Source organism: Schistocerca nitens, chromosome 2 (assembly GCF_023898315.1).
Source record: "Schistocerca nitens isolate TAMUIC-IGC-003100 chromosome 2, iqSchNite1.1, whole genome shotgun sequence".
NCBI classification, from domain to species: domain Eukaryota; kingdom Metazoa; phylum Arthropoda; class Insecta; order Orthoptera; family Acrididae; genus Schistocerca; species Schistocerca nitens.
The window spans coordinates 1,123,902,855-1,123,921,974 of NC_064615.1; positions in this window are offsets into that span (position 1 = coordinate 1,123,902,855).

A 19,120-nucleotide genomic window follows, 5' to 3' on the forward strand; every position below is an offset into this window, starting at 1 on the left:
AGTATCTCTCTTCCGATGCATTATTCCTCCTTTACTGCATCCCTCGCTCCCTCACATTGACGAATTAACACACAATTTGCGTCCATATGAAATACTCTGGATTCCCTGCATTGTCCTTCTAAATCGAGATACGTTTCTACGGAAACGATATAATTTTCTTTGGGGTTCCGCGTATCTCTTTTCCGATGCATTATTCCTCCTTTACTGCATCCCTCGCTTCCTCACATTGACGAATTAACACACAATTTGCGTCCATATGAAATATTCTGGATTCCCTGCATTGTCCTTCTAAATCGAGATACGTTTCTACGGAAACGATACTATTTGCTTTAAGGGTTCCGAGTATCTCTTTTACGATGCATTATTCCTTCTTTACTGCATCCCTCGCTCCCTGACATTGACGAATTAACACACAATTTGCGTCCATATGAAATACTCACGATTCCCTGCATTGTCCTTGTAAATCGAGATACGTTTCTACGGAAACGATAGGATTTTGTTTGGGGTTCCGAGTATCTCTTTTCCGATGCATTATTCCTCCTTTACTGCATCCCTCGCTCCCTCACATTGACGAATTAACATACAATTTGCGTCCATATGAAATACTCTGGATTCCCTGCATTGTCCTTCTAAATCGGGATTCGTTTCTACGGAAACGACAGGATTTTCTTTGGGGTTCCGAGTATCTCTTTTCCGATGCATTATTCCTCCTTTACTGCATCCCTCGCTCCCTCACATTCACGAATTAAAACACAATTTGCGTCCATATGAAATACTCTGGATTCCCTGCATTGTCCTTCTAAATCGAGATAAGTTTCTACGGAAACGATAGGATATTCTTTGGGGTTCCCAGTATCTCTTTTCCGATGCATTATTCCTCTTTTACTGCATCCCTCGCTCCCTCACTTTGCCGAATTAACACACAATTTGCGACCATATGAAATACTCTGTGTTCCCTGCATTATCTTTCTAAAACGAGATACGTTCCTACGGAAACGATAGGATTTTTTTTTAGGAGTCGAGTATCTCTTTTCCGATGCATTATTACTCCTTTACTGCATCCCTCGCTCCCTCACATGACAAATTAACAAACAATTTGCGTCCATATGATATACTCTGGATTCCCTGCATTGTCCTTCTAAATCGAGATACGTTTCTACGGAAACGATAGGATTTTCTTTGGGGTTCCGAGTATCTCTTTTCCGATGCATTATTCCTCCTTTACTGCATCCCTCGCTCCCTCACATTGACGAATTAACACACAATTTGCGTCCATATGAAATACTCTGGATTCCCTGCATTGTCGTTCTAAAACGAGATATGTTTCTACGGAAACGATAGGCTTTTCTTTGGGGTTCCGAGTATCTCATTTCCGATGCATTATTCCTCCTTTACTGCATCCCTCGCTCCCTCACATTGACGAATTAACACACAATTTGCGTCCATATGAAATACTCTGGTTTCCCTGCATTGTCCTCCTAAATCGAGATACGTTTCTACTGAAACGATAGGATATTCTTTGGGGTTCCAAGTATCTCTTTTCCAATGCATTATTCCTCCTTTACTGCATCCCTCGCTCCCTCACATTGACCAATTAACACACAATTTGCGTCCATATGAAACACTCTGGATTCCCTACATCGTTCTCCTAAATCGAGATACGTTTCTACGGAAACGATAGAATTTTCTTTGGGGTTCCGAGTATCTCTTTTCCGATGCATTATTCCTCCTTTACTGCATCCCTCGCTCCCTCACATTGACGAATTAACACACAATTTGCGTCCATATGAAATACTCACGATTCCCTGCATTGTCCTTGAAAATCGAGATACGTTTCTACGGAAACGATAGGATTTGCTTTGGGGTTCCGCGTATCTCTCTTCCGATGCATTATTCCTCCTTTACTGCATCCCTCGCTCCCTCACATTGACGAATTAACACACAATTTGCGTCCATATGAAATACTCTGGATTCCCTGCATTGTCCTTCTAAATCGAGATACGTTTCTACGGAAACGATGGGATTTTATTTGGGGTTCCGCGTATCTATTTTCCGATGCATTATTCCTCCTTTACTGCATCCCTCGCTCCCTCACATTGACGAATTAACACACAACTTGCGTCCATATGAAATACTCTGGATTCCCTGCATTGTCCTTGAAAATCGAGATACGTTTCTACGGAAACGATAGGATTTTCTTTGGGGTTCCGAGTATCTCTTTTCCGATGCATTATTCCTCCTTTACTGCATCCCTCGCTCCCTCACATTGACGAATTAACACACAATTTGCGTCCATATGATATACTCTGGATTCCCTGCATTGTCCTTCTAAATCGAGATACGTTTCTACGGAAACGATAGGATTTTCTTTGGGGTTCCGAGTATCTCTTTTCCGATGCACTATTCCTCCTTTACTGCATCCCTCGCTCCCTCACATTGACGAATTAACACACAATTTGCGTCCATATTAAATACTCTGGATTCCCTGCATTGTTCTCCTAAATCGAGATACGTTTCTACGGAAACGATAGAATTTTCTTTGGGGTTCCGAGTATCTCTTTTCCGATGCATTATTCCTCCTTTACTGCATCCCTCGCTCCCTCACATTGACGAATTAACACACAATTTGCGTCCATATGAAATACTCAGGATTTCCTGCATTGTCCTGCTAAATCGAGATACGTTTGTACGGAAACGATAGGATTTTCTTTGGGGTTCCGAGTATCTCTTTTCCGATGCATTATTCCTCCTTTACTGCATCCCTCGCTCCCTCACATTGACGAATTAACACACAATTTGCGTCCATATGATATACTCTGGATTCCCTGCATTGTCCTTCTAAATCGAGATACGTTTCTACGGAAACGATAGGATTTTCTTTGGGGTTCCGAGTATCTCTTTTCCGATGCACTATTCCTCCTTTACTGCATCCCTCGCTCCCTCACATTGACGAATTAACACACAATTTGCGTCCATATTAAATACTCTGGATTCCCTGCATTGTTCTCCTAAATCGAGATACGTTTCTACGGAAACGATAGAATTTTCTTTGGGGTTCCGAGTATCTCTTTTCCGATGCATTATTCCTCCTTTACTGCATCCCTCGCTCCCTCACATTGACGAATTAACACACAATTTGCGTCCATATGAAATACTCAGGATTTCCTGCATTGTCCTGCTAAATCGAGATACGTTTGTACGGAAACGATAGGATTTTCTTTGGGGTTCCGAGTATCTCTTTTCCGATGCATTATTCCTCCTTTACTGCAACCTTCGCTAACTCACATTGACGAATTAACACACAATTTGCGTCCATATGAAACACTCTGGATTCCCTGCATTGTCCTTCTAAATCGAGATACTTTTCTACGGAAACGATAGGCTTTTCTTTGGGGTTCCGAGAATCTCCTTTCCGATGCATTATTCCTCCTTTACTGCATCCCTCGCTCCCTCACATTGACGAATTAACACACAATTTGCGTCCATATGAAATACTCTGGATTCCCTGCATTGTCCTTCTAAATCGAGATACGTTTCTACGGAAACGATAGTTTTTTCATTGGGGTTCCGAGTATCTCTTTTCCGATGCATTATTCCTCCTTTACTGCATCCCTCGCTCCCTCACATTGACGAATTAACACACAATTTGCGTCTATATGAAATACTCTGGATTCCCTGCATTGTCCTTCTAAATCGAGATACGTTTCTACGGAAACGATAGGATTTTCTTTGGGGTTCCGAGTATCTCTCTTCCGATGCATTATTCCTCCTTTACTGCATCCCTCGCTCCCTCACATTGACGAATTAACACACAATTTGCGTCCATATGAAATACTCTGGATTCCCTGCATTGTCCTTCTAAATCGAGATACGTTTCTACGGAAACGATATAATTTTCTTTGGGGTTCCGCGTATCTCTTTTCCGATGCATTATTCCTCCTTTACTGCATCCCTCGCTTCCTCACATTGACGAATTAACACACAATTTGCGTCCATATGAAATATTCTGGATTCCCTGCATTGTCCTTCTAAATCGAGATACGTTTCTACGGAAACGATACTATTTGCTTTAAGGGTTCCGAGTATCTCTTTTACGATGCATTATTCCTTCTTTACTGCATACCTCGCTCCCTGACATTGACGAATTAACACACAATTTGCGTCCATATGAAATACTCACGATTCCCTGCATTGTCCTTGTAAATCGAGATACGTTTCTACGGAAACGATAGGATTTTGTTTGGGGTTCCGAGTATCTCTTTTCCGATGCATTATTACTCCTTTACTGCATCCCTCGCTCCCTCACATGACAAATTAACAAACAAATTGCGTCCATATGACATACTCTGGATTCCCTGCATTGTCCTTCTAAATCGAGATACGTTTCTACGGAAACGATAGGATTTTCTTTGGGGTTCCGAGTATCTCTTTTCCGATGCATTATTCCTCCTTTACTGCATCCCTCGCTCCCTCACATTGACTAATTAACACACAATTTGCGTCCATATGAAATACTCTGGATTCCCTGCATTGTCGTTCTAAAACGAGATATGTTTCTACGGAAACGATAGGATTTTCTTTGGGGTTCCGAGTATCTCATTTCCGATGCATTATTCCTCCTTTACTGCATCCCTCGCTCCCTCACATTGACGAATTAACACACAATTTGCGTCCATATGAAATACTCTGGTTTCCCTGCATTGTCCTCCTAAATCGAGATACGTTTCTACTGAAACGATAGGATATTCTTTGGGGTTCCAAGTATCTCTTTTCCAATGCATTATTCCTCCTTTACTGCATCCCTCGCTCCCTCACATTGACCAATTAACACACAATTTGCGTCCATATGAAATACTCTGGATTCCCTACATCGTTCTCCTAAATCGAGATACGTTTCTACGGAAACGATAGAATTTTCTTTGGGGTTCCGAGTATCTCTTTTCCGATGCATTATTCCTCCTTTACTGCATCCCTCGCTCCCTCACATTGACGAATTAACACACAATTTGCGTCCATATGAAATACTCACGATTCCCTGCATTGTCCTTGAAAATCGAGATACGTTTCTACGGAAACGATAGGATTTGCTTTGGGGTTCCGCGTATCTCTCTTCCGATGCATTATTCCTCCTTTACTGCATCCCTCGCTCCCTCACATTGACGAATTAACACACAATTTGCGTACATATGAAATACTCTGGATTCCCTGCATTGTCCTTCTAAATCGAGATACGTTTCTACGGAAACGATGGGATTTTCTTTGGGGTTCCGCGTATCTCTTTTCCGATGCATTATTCCTCCTTTACTGCATCCCTCGCTCCCTCACATTGACGAATTAACACACAACTTGCGTCCATATGAAATACTCTGGATTCCCTGCATTGTCCTTGAAAATCGAGATACGTTTCTACGGAAACGATAGGATTTTCTTTGGGGTTCCGAGTATCTCTTTTCCGATGCATTATTCCTCCTTTACTGCATCCCTCGCTCCCTCACATTGACGAATTAACACACAATTTGCGTCCATATGATATACTCTGGATTCCCTGCATTGTCCTTCTAAATCGAGATACGTTTCTACGGAAACGATAGGATTTTCTTTGGGGTTCCGAGTATCTCTTTTCCGATGCACTATTCCTCCTTTACTGCATCCCTCGCTCCCTCACATTGACGAATTAACACACAATTTGCGTCCATATTAAATACTCTGGATTCCCTGCATTGTTCTCCTAAATCGAGATACGTTTCTACGGAAACGATAGAATTTTCTTTGGGGTTCCGAGTATCTCTTTTCCGATGCATTATTCCTCCTTTACTGCATCCCTCGCTCCCTCACATTGACGAATTAACACACAATTTGCGTCCATATGAAATACTCAGGATTTCCTGCATTGTCCTGCTAAATCGAGATACGTTTGTACGGAAACGATAGGATTTTCTTTGGGGTTCCGAGTATCTCTTTTCCGATGCATTATTCCTCCTTTACTGCAACCTTCGCTAACTCACATTGACGAATTAACACACAATTTGCGTCCATATGAAACACTCTGGATTCCCTGCATTGTCCTTCTAAATCGAGATACTTTTCTACGGAAACGATAGGATTTTCTTTGGGGTTCCGAGAATCTCCTTTCCGATGCATTATTCCTCCTTTACTGCATCCCTCGCTCCCTCACATTGACGAATTAACACACAATTTGCGTCCATATGAAATACTCTGGATTCCCTGCATTGTCCTTCTAAATCGAGATACGTTTCTACGGAAACGATAGTTTTTTCATTGGGGTTCCGAGTATCTCTTTTCCGATGCATTATTCCTCCTTTACTGCATCCCTCGCTCCCTCACATTGACGAATTAACACACAATTTGCGTCTATATGAAATACTCTGGATTCCCTGCATTGTCCTTCTAAATCGAGATACGTTTCTACGGAAACGATAGGATTTTCTTTGGGGTTCCGAGTATCTCTCTTCCGATGCATTATTCCTCCTTTACTGCATCCCTCGCTCCCTCACATTGACGAATTAACACACAATTTGCGTCCATATGAAATACTCTGGATTCCCTGCATTGTCCTTCTAAATCGAGATACGTTTCTACGGAAACGATATAATTTTCTTTGGGGTTCCGCGTATCTCTTTTCCGATGCATTATTCCTCCTTTACTGCATCACTCGCTTCCTCACATTGACGAATTAACACGCAATTTGCGTCCATATGAAATATTCTGGATTCCCTGCATTGTCCTTCTAAATCGAGATACGTTTCTACGGAAACGATACTATTTGCTTTGGGGTTCCGAGTATCTCTTTTACGATGCATTATTCCTTCTTTACTGCATCCCTCGCTCCCTGACATTGACGAATTAACACACAATTTGCGTCCATATGAAATACTCACGATTCCCTGCATTGTCCTTGTAAATCGAGATACGTTTCTACGGAAACGATAGGATTTTGTTTGGGGTTCCGAGTATCTCTTTTCCGATGCATTATTCCTCCTTTACTGCATCCCTCGCTCCCTCACATTGACGAATTAACATACAATTTGCGTCCATATGAAATACTCTGGATTCCCTGCATTGTCCTTCTAAATCGGGATTCGTTTCTACGGAAACGACAGGATTTTCTTTGGGGTTCCGAGTATCTCTTTTCCGATGCATTATTCCTCCTTTACTGCATCCCTCGCTCCCTCACATTCACGAATTAAAACACAATTTGCGTCCATATGAAACACTCTGGATTCCCTGCATTGTCCTTCTAAATCGAGATAAGTTTCTACGGAAACGATAGGATATTCTTTGGGGTTCCCAGTATCTCTTTTCCGATGCATTATTCCTCTTTTACTGCATCCCTCGCTCCCTCACTTTGCCGACTTAACACACAATTTGCGACCATATGAAATACTCTGTGTTCCCTGCATTATCTTTCTAAAACGAGATACGTTTCTACGGAAACGATAGGATTTTTTTTTAGGAGTCGAGTACCTCTTTTCCGATGCATTATTACTCCTTTACTGCATCCCTCGCTCCCTCACATGACAAATTAACAAACAATTTGCGTCCATATGATATACTCTGGATTCCCTGCATTGTCCTTCTAAATCGAGATACGTTTCTACGGAAACGATAGGATTTTGTTTGGGGTTCCGAGTATCTCTTTTCCGATGCATTATTCCTCCTTTACTGCATCCCTCGCTCCCTCACATTGACGAATTAACACACAATTTGCGTCCATATGAAATACTCTGGATTCCCTGCATTGTCGTTCTAAAACGAGATATGTTTCTACGGAAACGATAGGATTTTCTTTGCGGTTCCGAGTATCTCATTTCCGATGCATTATTCCTCCTTTACTGCATCCCTCGCTCCCTCACATTGACGAATTAACACACAATTTGCGTCCATATGAAATACTCTGGTTTCCCTGCATTGTCCTCCTAAATCGAGATACGTTTCTACTGAAACGATAGGATATTCTTTGGGGTTCCAAGTATCTCTTTTCCAATGCATCATTCCTCCTTTACTGCATCCCTCGCTCCCTCACATTGACCAATTAACACACAATTTGCGTCCATATGAAATACTCTGGATTCCCTGCATTGTCCTTCTAAATCGAGATACGTTCCTACGGAAACGGTAGGATTTTCCTTGGGGTTCCGAGTATCTCTTTTCCGATGCATTATTCCTCCTTTACTGCATCCCTCGCTCCCTCACATTGACGAATTAAAACACAATTTGCGTCCATATGAAATACTCTGGATTCCCTGCATTGTCCTTCTAAATCGAGATAAGTTTCTACGGAAACGATAGGATTTCCTTTGGGGTTCCCAGTATCTCTTTTCCGATGCATTATTCCTCCTTTACTGCATCCCTCGCTCCCTCACATTGACGAATTAACACACAATTTGCGTCTATATGAAATACTCTGGATTCCCTGCATTGTCCTTCTAAATCGAGATACGTTTCTACGGAAACGGTAGGATTTTCCTTGGGGTTCCGACTATCTCTTTTCCGATGCATTATTCCTCCTTTACTGCATCCCTCGCTCCCTCACATTGACGAATTAACACACAATTTGCGTCCATATGAAATACTCTGGATTCCCCGCATTGTCCTTGAAAATCGAGATACGTTTCTACGGAAACGACAGGATTTTCTTTGGGGTTGCGAGTATCTCTTTTCCGATGCATTATTCCTCCTTTACTGCATCCCTCGCTCCCTCACATTGACGAATTAACACACAATTTGCGTCCATATGATATACTCTGGATTCCCTGCATTGACCTTCTAAATCGAGGAACGTTTCTACGGAAACGATAGGATTTGCTTTGGGGTTCCGAGTATCTCTTTTCCGATGAATTATTCCTCCTTTACTGTATCCCTCGCTCCCTCACATTGAAGAATTAACACACATTTTGCGTCTATATGAAATACTCTGGATTCCCTGCATTGTCCTTCTAAATCGAGATACTTTTCTACGGAAACGGTAGGATTTTCCTTGGGGTTCCGAGTATCTCTTTTCCGATGCATTATTCCTCCTTTACTGCATCCCTCGCTCCCTCACATTGACGAATTAACACACAGTTTGCGTCCATATGAAATACTCTGGATTCCCTGCATTGTCCTTGAAAATCGAGATACGTTTCTACGGAAACGATAGGATTTTCTTTGGGGTTCCCAGTATCTCTTTTCCGGTGCATTATTCCACCTTTACTGCATCCCTCGCTCCCTCACATTGACGAATTAACACACAATTTGCGTCCATATGAAATTCTCTGGATTCCCTGCATTGTCCTTGAAAATCGAGATACGTTTCTACGGAAACGATAGGATTTTCTTTGAGGTTCCGAGTATCTCTTTTCCGATGCATTATTCCTCCTTTACTGCATCCCTCGCTCCCTCACATTGACGAATTAACACACAATTTGCATCCATATGAAATACTCTGGATTCCCTGCATTGTCCTTCTAAATCGGGATTCGTTTCTACGGAAACGACAGGATTTTCTTTGGGGTTCCGAGTATCTCTTTTCCGATGCATTATTCCTCCTTTACTGCATCCCTCGCTCCCTCACATTGAGGAATTAAAACACAATTTGCGTCCATATGAAATACTCTGGATTCCCTGCATTGTCCTTGAAAATCGTGATACGTTTCTACGGAAAGGATAGGATTTTCTTTGGGGTTCCGAGTATCTCTTTTCCGATGCATTATTCCTCCTTTACTGCAACCCTCGCTCCCTCACATTGACGAATTAACACACAATTTGCGTCCATATGAATTACTCACGATTCCCTGCATTGTCCTTGAAAATCGAGATACGTTTCTACGGAAACGATAGGATTTGCTTTGGGGTTCCGCGTATCTCTCTTCCGATGCATTATTCCTCCTTCACTGCATCCCTCGCTCCCTCACATTGACGAATTAACACACAATTTGCGTCCATATGAAATACTCTGGATTCCCTGCATTGTCCTTCTAAATCGAGATACGTTTCTACGGAAACGATAGGATTTTCTTTGGGGTTCCGCGTATCTCTTTTCCGATGCATTATTCCTCCTTTACTGCATCCCTCGCTTCCTCACATTGACGAATTAACACACAATTTGCGTCCATATGAAATCCTCTGGATTCCCTGCATTGTCCTTCTAAATCGAGGAACGTTTCTACAGAAACGATACGATTTGCTTTGGGGTTCCGAGTATCTCTTTTACGATGCATTATTCCTCCTTTACTGCATCCCTCGCTCCCTCACATTGAAGAATTAACACACAATTTGCATCTATATGAAATACTCTGGATTCCCTGCATTGTCCTTCTAAATCGAGATACGTTTCTACGGAAACGGTAGGATTTTCCTTGGGGTTCCGAGTATCTCTTTTCCGATGCATTATTCCTCCTTTACTGCATCCCTCGCTCCCTCACATTGACGAATTAACACACAATTTGCGTCCATATGAAATACTCTGGATTCCCTGCATTGTCCTTGAAAATCGAGATACGTTTCTACGGAATCGATAGGATTTTCTTTGGGGTTCCGAGTATCTCTTTTCCGATGCATTATTCCTCCTTTACTGCATCCCTCGCTCCCTCACATTGACGAATTAACACACAATTTGCGTCCATATGATATACTCTGGATTCCCTGCATTGTCCTTCTAAATCGAGATACGTTTCTACGGAAACGATAGGATTTTCTTTGGGGTTCAGAGTATCTCTTTTCCGATGCATTATTCCTCCTTTACTGCATCCCTCGCTCCCTCACATTGACGAATTAACACACAATTTGCGTCCATATGAAATACTCTGGATTCCCTGCATTGTCCTCCTAAATCGAGATACGTTTCTACGGAAACGATAGGATTTTCTTTGGGGTTCCGAGTATCTCTTTTCCGATGCATTATTCCTCCTTTACTGCATCCCTCGCTCCCTCACATTGACGAATTAACACACAATTTGCGTCCATATGAAATACTCTGGATTCCCTGCATTGTACTTCTAAATCGAGATACATTTCTACGGAAACGATAGGATTTTCTTTGGGGTTCCGAGTATCTCTTTTCCGATGCATTATTCCCCCTTTACTGCATCCCTCGCTCCCTCACATTGACGAATTAACACACAATTTGCGTCCATATGAAATACTCTGGATTCCCTGCATTGTCCTTCTAAATCGAGATACGTTTCTACGGAAACGATAGGATTTTCTTTGGGGTTCCGAGTATCTCTTTTCCGATGCATTATTCCTCCTTTACTGCATCCCTCGCTCCCTCACATTGACGAATTAACACACAATTTGCGTCCATATGAAATACTCTGGATTCCCTGCATTGTCCATCTAAATCGAGATACGTTTCTACGGAAACGATAGGATTTTCTTTGGGGTTACAAGTATCTCTTTTCCAATGCATTATTCCTCCTTTACTGCATCCCTCGCTCCCTCACATTGACCAATTAACACAAAATTTGCGTCCATATGAACTACTCTGGATTCCCTGCATTGTCCTTCTAAATCGAGATACGTTTCTACGGAAACGGTAGGATTTTCCTTGGGGTTCCGAGTATCTCTTTTCCGATGCATTATTCCTCCTTTACTGCATCCCTCGCTCCCTCACATTGACGAATTAACACACAGTTTGCGTCCATATGAAATACTCTGGATTCCCTGCATTGTCCATGAAAATCGAGATACGTTTCTACGGAAACGATAGGATTTTCTTTGGGGTTCCGAGTATCTCTTTTCCGATGCATTTTTCCTCCTTTACTGCATCCCTCGCTCCCTCACATTGACGAATTAACACACAATTTGCGTCCATATGATATACTCTGGATTCCCTGCATTGTCCTTCTAAATCGAGATACGTTTCTACGGAAACGATAGGATTTTCTTTGGGGTTCCGAGTATCTCTTTTCCGATGCATTATTCCTCCTTTACTGCATCCCTCGCTCCCTCACATTGACGAATTAACACACAATTTGCGTCCATATGAAATACTCTGGATTCCCTGCATTGTCCTCCTAAATCGAGATACGTTTCTACGGAAACGATAGGATTTTCTTTGGGGTTCCGAGTATCTCTTTTCCGATGCATTATTCCTCCTTTACTGCATCCCTCGCTCCCTCACATTGACGAATTAACACACAATTAGCGTCCATATGAAATACTCAGGATTCCCTGCATTGTCCTTCTAAATCGAGATACGTTTCTACGGAAACGATAGGATTTTCTTTGGGGTTCCGAGTATCTCTTTTCCGATGCATTATTCCTCCTTTACAGCAACCCTCGCTAACTCACATTGACGAATTAACACACAATTTGCGTCCATATGAATTACTCTGGATTCCCTGCATTGTCCTTCTAAATCGAGATACGTTTCTACGGAAACGATAGGATCTTCTTTGGGGTTCCGAGAATCTCTTTTCCGATGCTTTATTCCTCCTTTACTGCATACCTCGCTCCCTCACATTGACGAATTAACACACAATTTGCGTGCATATGAAATACTCTGGATTCCCTGCATTGTCCTTCTAAATCGAGATACGTTTCTACGGAAACGATAGGATTTTCTTTGGGGTTCCGAGTATCTCTTTTCCGATGCATTATTCCTCCTTTACTGCATCCTTCGCTCCCTCACATTGACGAATTAACACACAATTTGCGTCCATATGAAATACTCTGAATTCCCTGCATTGTCCTTCTAAATCAAGATACGTTTCTACGGAAACGATAGGATTTTCTTTGGGGTTCCGCGTATCTCTCTTCCGATGCATTATTCCTCCTTTACTGCATCCCTCGCTTCCTCACATTGACGAATTAACACACAATTTGCGTCCATATGAAATCCTGTGGATTCCCTGCATTGTCCTTCTAAATCGAGGAACGTTTCTACGGAAACGAGAGAATTTGCTTTGGGGTTCCGAGTATCTCTTTTACGATGCATTATTCCTCCTTTACTGCATCCCTCGCTCCCTCACATTGACGAATTAACACACAATTTGCGTCTATATGAAATACTCTGGATTCCCTGCATTGTCCTTCTAAATCGAGATACGTTTCTACGGAAACGGGAGGATTTTCCTTGGCGTTCCGAGTATCTCTTTTCCGATGCATTATTCCTCCTTTACTGCATCCCTCGCTCCCTCACATTGACGAATTAACACACAATTTGCGTCCATATGAAATACTCTGGATTCCCTGCATTGTCCTTGAAAATCGAGATACGTTTCTACGGAAACGATAGGATTTTCTTTGGGGTTCCGAGTATCTCTTTTCCGATGCATTATTCCTCCTTTATTGCATCCCTCGCTCCCTCACATAGACGAATTAACACAAAATTTGCGTCCATATGAAATACTCTGGATTCCCTGCATTGTCCTTCTAAATCAAGGTACGTTTCTACGGAAACGATAGGATTTTCTTTGGGGTTCCGAGTATCTCTCTTCCGATGCATTATTCCTCCTTTACTGCATCCCTCGCTCCCTCACATTGAAGAATTAACACACAATTTGCGTATATATGAAATACTCTGTATTCCCTGCAATGTCCTAAATCGAGATACGTTTCTCCGGAAACGATAGGATTTTCTTTGGGGTTCCGAGTATCTCTTTTCCGATGCATTATTCCTCCTTTACTGCATCCCTCGCTCCCTCACATTGACGAATTAACAGACAATTTGCGTCCATATGAAATACTCACGATTCCCTGCATTGTCCTTCTAAATCAAGATACGTTTCTACGGAAACGATAGGATTTTCTTTGGGGTTCCCAGTATCTCTTTTCCGATGCGTTATTGCTCCTTTACTGCATCCCTCACTCCCTCACATTGACGAATTAACACACAATTTGCGTCCATATGAAATAATCTGGATTCCCTGCATTGTCCTTCTAAATCGAGATACGTTTCTACGGAAACGATAGGATTTTCTTTGGGGTTCCGAGTATCTCTTTTACGATGCATTATTCCTCCTTTACTGCATCCCTCGTTCCCTCACATTGAAGAATTAACACACAATTTGCGTCTATATGAAATACTCTGGATTCCCTGCATTGTCCTTCTAAATCGAGATACGTTTCTACGGAAACGGTAGGATTTTCCTTGGGGTTCCGTGTATCTCTTTTCCGATGCATTATTCCTCCTTTACTGCATCCCTCGCTCCCTCAAATTGACGAATTAACACACAATTTGCGTCCATATGAAATACTCTGGATTCCCTGCATTGTCCTTGAAAATCGAGATACGTTTCTACGGAAACGATAGGATTTTCTTTGGGGTTCCGAGTATCTCTTTTCCGATGCATTATTCCTCCTTTACTGCATCCCTCGCTCCCTCACATTGACGAATTAACACACAATTTGCGTCCATATGAAATACTCTGGATTCCCTGCATTGTCCTTCTAAATCAAGGTACGTTTCTACGGAAACGATAGGATTTTCTTTGGGGTTCCGAGTATCTCTCTTCCGATGCATTATTCCTCCTTTACTGCATCCCTCGCTCCCTCACATTGAAGAATTAACACACAATTTGCGTATATATGAAATACTCTGTATTCCCTGCAATGTCCTAAATCGAGATACGTTTCTCCGGAAACGATAGGATTTTCTTTGAGTTCCGAGTATCTCTTTTCCGATGCATTATTCCTCCTTTACTGCATCCCTCGCTCCCTCACATTGACGAATTAACAGACAATTTGCGTCCATATGAAATACTCACGATTCCCTGCATTGTCCTTCTAAATCAAAATACGTTTCTACGGAAACGGTAGGATTTTCCTTGGGGTTCCGTGTATCTCTTTTCCGATGCATTATTCCTCCTTTACTGCATCCCTCGCTCCCTCAAATTGACGAATTAACACACAATTTGCGTCCATATGAAATACTCTGGATTCCCTGCATTGTCCTTGAAAATCGAGATACGTTTCTACGGAAACGATAGGATTTTCTTTGGGGTTCCGAGTATCTCTTTTCCGATGCATTATTCCTCCTTTACTGCATCCCTCGCTCCCTCACATTGACGAATTAACACACAATTTGCGTCCATATGAAATACTCTGGATTCCCTGCATTGTCCTTCTAAATCAAGGTACGTTTCTACTGAAACGGTAGGATTTTCTTTGGGGTTCCGAGTATCTCTTTTCCGATGCATTATTCCTCCTTTATTGCATCCCTCGCTCCCTCACATAGACGAATTAACACAAAATTTGCGTCCATATGAAATACTCTGGATTCCCTGCATTGTCCTTCTAAATCAAGGTACGTTTCTACGGAAACGATAGGATTTTCTTTGGGGTTCCGAGTATCTCTCTTCCGATGCATTATTCCTCCTTTACTGCATCCCTCGCTCCCTCACATTGAAGAATTAACACACAATTTGCGTATATATGAAATACTCTGTATTCCCTGCAATGTCCTAAATCGAGATACGTTTCTCCGGAAACGATAGGATTTTCTTTGGGGTTCCGAGTATCTCTTTTCCGATGCATTATTCCTCCTTTACTGCATCCCTCGCTCCCTCACATTGACGAATTAACAGACAATTTGCGTCCATATGAAATACTCACGATTCCCTGCATTGTCCTTCTAAATCAAGATACGTTTCTACGGAAACGATAGGATTTTCTTTGGGGTTCCCAGTATCTCTTTTCCGATGCGTTATTGCTCCTTTACTGCATCCCTCGCTCCCTCACATTGACGAATTAACACACAATTTGCGTCCATATGAAATAATCTGGATTCCCTGCATTGTCCTTCTAAATTGAGATACGTTTCTACGGAAACGATAGGATTTTCTTTGGGGTTCCGAGTATCTCTTTTCCGATGCATTATTCCTCCTTTACTGCATCCTTCGCTCCCTCACATTGACGAATTAACACACAATTTGCGTCCATATGAAATACTCTGAATTCCCTGCATTGTCCTTCTAAATCAAGATACGTTTCTACGGAAACGATACGATTTTCTTTGGGGTTCCGCGTATCTCTCTTCCGATGCATTATTCCTCCTTTACTGCATCCCTCGCTCCCTCACATTGACGAATTAACACACAATTTGCGTCCATATGAAATACTCTGGATTCCCTGAATTGTCCTTCTAAATCGAGATACGTTTCTACGGAAACGATAGGATTTTCTTTGGGGTTCCGCGTATCTCTTTTCCGATGCATTATTCCTCCTTTACTGCATCCCTCGCTTCCTCACATTGACGAATTAACACACAATTTGCGTCCATATGAAATCCTGTGGATTCCCTGCATTGTCCTTCTAAATCGAGGAACGTTTCTACGGAAACGAGAGAATTTGCTTTGGGGTTCCGAGTATCTCTTTTACGATGCATTATTCCTCCTTTACTGCATCCCTCGCTCCCTCACATTGAAGAATTAACACACAATTTGCGTCTATATGAAATACTCTGGATTCCCTGCATTGTCCTTCTAAATCGAGATACGTTTCTACGGAAACGGGAGGATTTTTCTTGGCGTTCCGAGTATCTCTTTTCCGATGCATTATTCCTCCTTTACTGCATCCCTCGCTCCCTCACATTGACGAATTAACACACAATTTGCGTCCATTTGAAATACTCTGGATTCCCTGCATTGTCCTTGAAAATCGAGATACGTTTCTACGGAAACGATAGGATTTTCTTTGGGGTTCCGAGTATCTCTTTTCCGATGCATTATTCCTCCTTTATTGCATCCCTCGCTCCCTCACATAGACGAATTAACACAAAATTTGCGTCCATATGAAATACTCTGGATTCCCTGCATTGTCCTTCTAAATCAAGGAACGTTTCTACGGAAACGATAGGATTTTCTTTGGGGTTCCGAGTATCTCTCTTCCGATGCATCATTCCTCCTTTACTGCATCCCTCGCTCCCTCACATTGAAGAATTAACACACAATTTGCGTATATATGAAATACTCTGTATTCCCTGCAATGTCCTAAATCGAGATACGTTTCTCCGGAAACGATAGGATTTTCTTTGGGGTTCCGAGTATCTCTTTTCCGATGCATTATTCCTCCTTTACTGCATCCCTCGCTCCCTCACATTGACGAATTAACAGACAATTTGCGTCCATATGAAATACTCACGATTCCCTGCATTGTCCTTCTAAATCAAGATACGTTTCTACGGAAACGATAGGATTTTCTTTGGGGTTCCCAGTATCTCTTTTCCGATGCGTTATTGCTCCTTTACTGCATCCCTCGCTCCCTCACATTGACGAATTAACACACAATTTGCGTCCATATGAAATAATCTGGATTCCCTGCATTGTCCTTCTAAATCGAGATACGTTTCTACGGAAACGATAGGATTTTCTTTGGGGTTCCGAGTATCTCTTTTACGATGCATTATTCCTCCTTTACTGCATCCCTCGTTCCCTCACATTGAAGAATTAACACACAATTTGCGTCTATATGAAATACTCTGGATTCCCTGCATTGTCCTTCTAAATCGAGATACGTTTCTACGGAGACGGTAGGATTTTCCTTGGGGTTCCGTGTATCTCTTTTCCGATGCATTATTCCTCCTTTACTGCATCCCTCGCTCCCTCAAATTGACGAATTAACACACAATTTGCGTCCATATGAAATACTCTGGATTCCCTGCATTGTCCTTCTAAATCGAGATACGTTTCTACGGAAACGATAGGATTTTCTTTGGGGTTCCGAGTATCTCTTTTCCGATGCATTATTCCTCCTTTACTGCATCCCTCGCTCCCTCACATTGACGAATTAACAGACAATTTGCGTCCATATGAAATACTCACGATTCCCTGCATTGTCCTTCTAAATCAAGATACGTTCCTACGGAAACGATAGGATTTTCTTTGGGGTTCCCAGTATCTCTTTTCCGATGCGTTATTGCTCCTTTACTGCATCCCTCGCTCCCTCACATTGACGAATTAACACACAATTTGCGTCCATATGAAATAATCTGGATTCCCTGCATTGTCCTTCTAAATCGAGATACGTTTCTACGGAAACGATAGGATTTTCTTTGGGGTACCGAGTATCTCTTTTCCGATGCATTATTCCTCCTTTACTGCATCCTTCGCTCCCTCACATTGACGAATTAACACACAATTTGCGTCCATATGAAATACTCTGAATTCCCTGCATTGTCCTTCTAAATCAAGATACGTTTCTACGGAAACGATAGGATTTTCTTTGGGGTTCCGCGTATCTCTCTTCCGATGCATTATTCCTCCTTTACTGCATCCCTCGCTCCCTCACATTGACGAATTAACACACAATTTGCGTCCATATGAAAAACTCTGGATTCCCTGAATTGTCCTTCTAAATCGAGATACGTTTCTACGGAAACGATAGGATTTTCTTTGGGGTTCCGCGTATCTCTTTTCCGATGCATTATTCCTCCTTTACTGCATCCCTCGCTTCCTCACATTGACGAATTAACACACAATTTGCGTCCATATGAAATCCTGTGGATTCCCTGCATTGTCCTTCTAAATCGAGGAACGTTTCTACGGAAACGAGAGAATTTGCTTTGGGGTTCCGAGTATCTCTTTTACGATGCATTATTCCTCCTTTACTGCATCCCTCGCTCCCTCACATTGAAGAATTAACACACAATTTGCGTCTATATGAAATACTCTGGATTCCCTGCATTGTCCTTCTAAATCGAGATACGTTTCTACGGAAACGGGAGGATTTTCCTTGGCGTTCCGAGTATCTCTTTTCCGATGCATTATTCCTCCTTTACTGCATCCCTCGCTCCCTCACATTGACGAATTAACACACAATTTGCGTCCATATGAAATACTCTGGATTCCCTGCATTGTCCTTGAAAATCGAGATACGTTTCTACGGAAACGATAGGATTTTCTTTGGGGTTCCGAGTATCTCTTTTCCGATGCATTATTCCTCCTTTATTGCATCCCTCGCTCCCTCACATAGACGAATTAACACAAAATTTGTGTCCATATGAAATACTCTGGATTCCCTGCATTGTCCTTCTAAATCAAGGTACGTTTCTACGGAAACGATAGGATTTTCTTTGGGGTTCCGAGTATCTCTCTTCCGATGCATTATTCCTCCTTTACTGCATCCCTCGCTCCCTCACATTGAAGAATTAACACACAATTTGCGTATATATGAAATA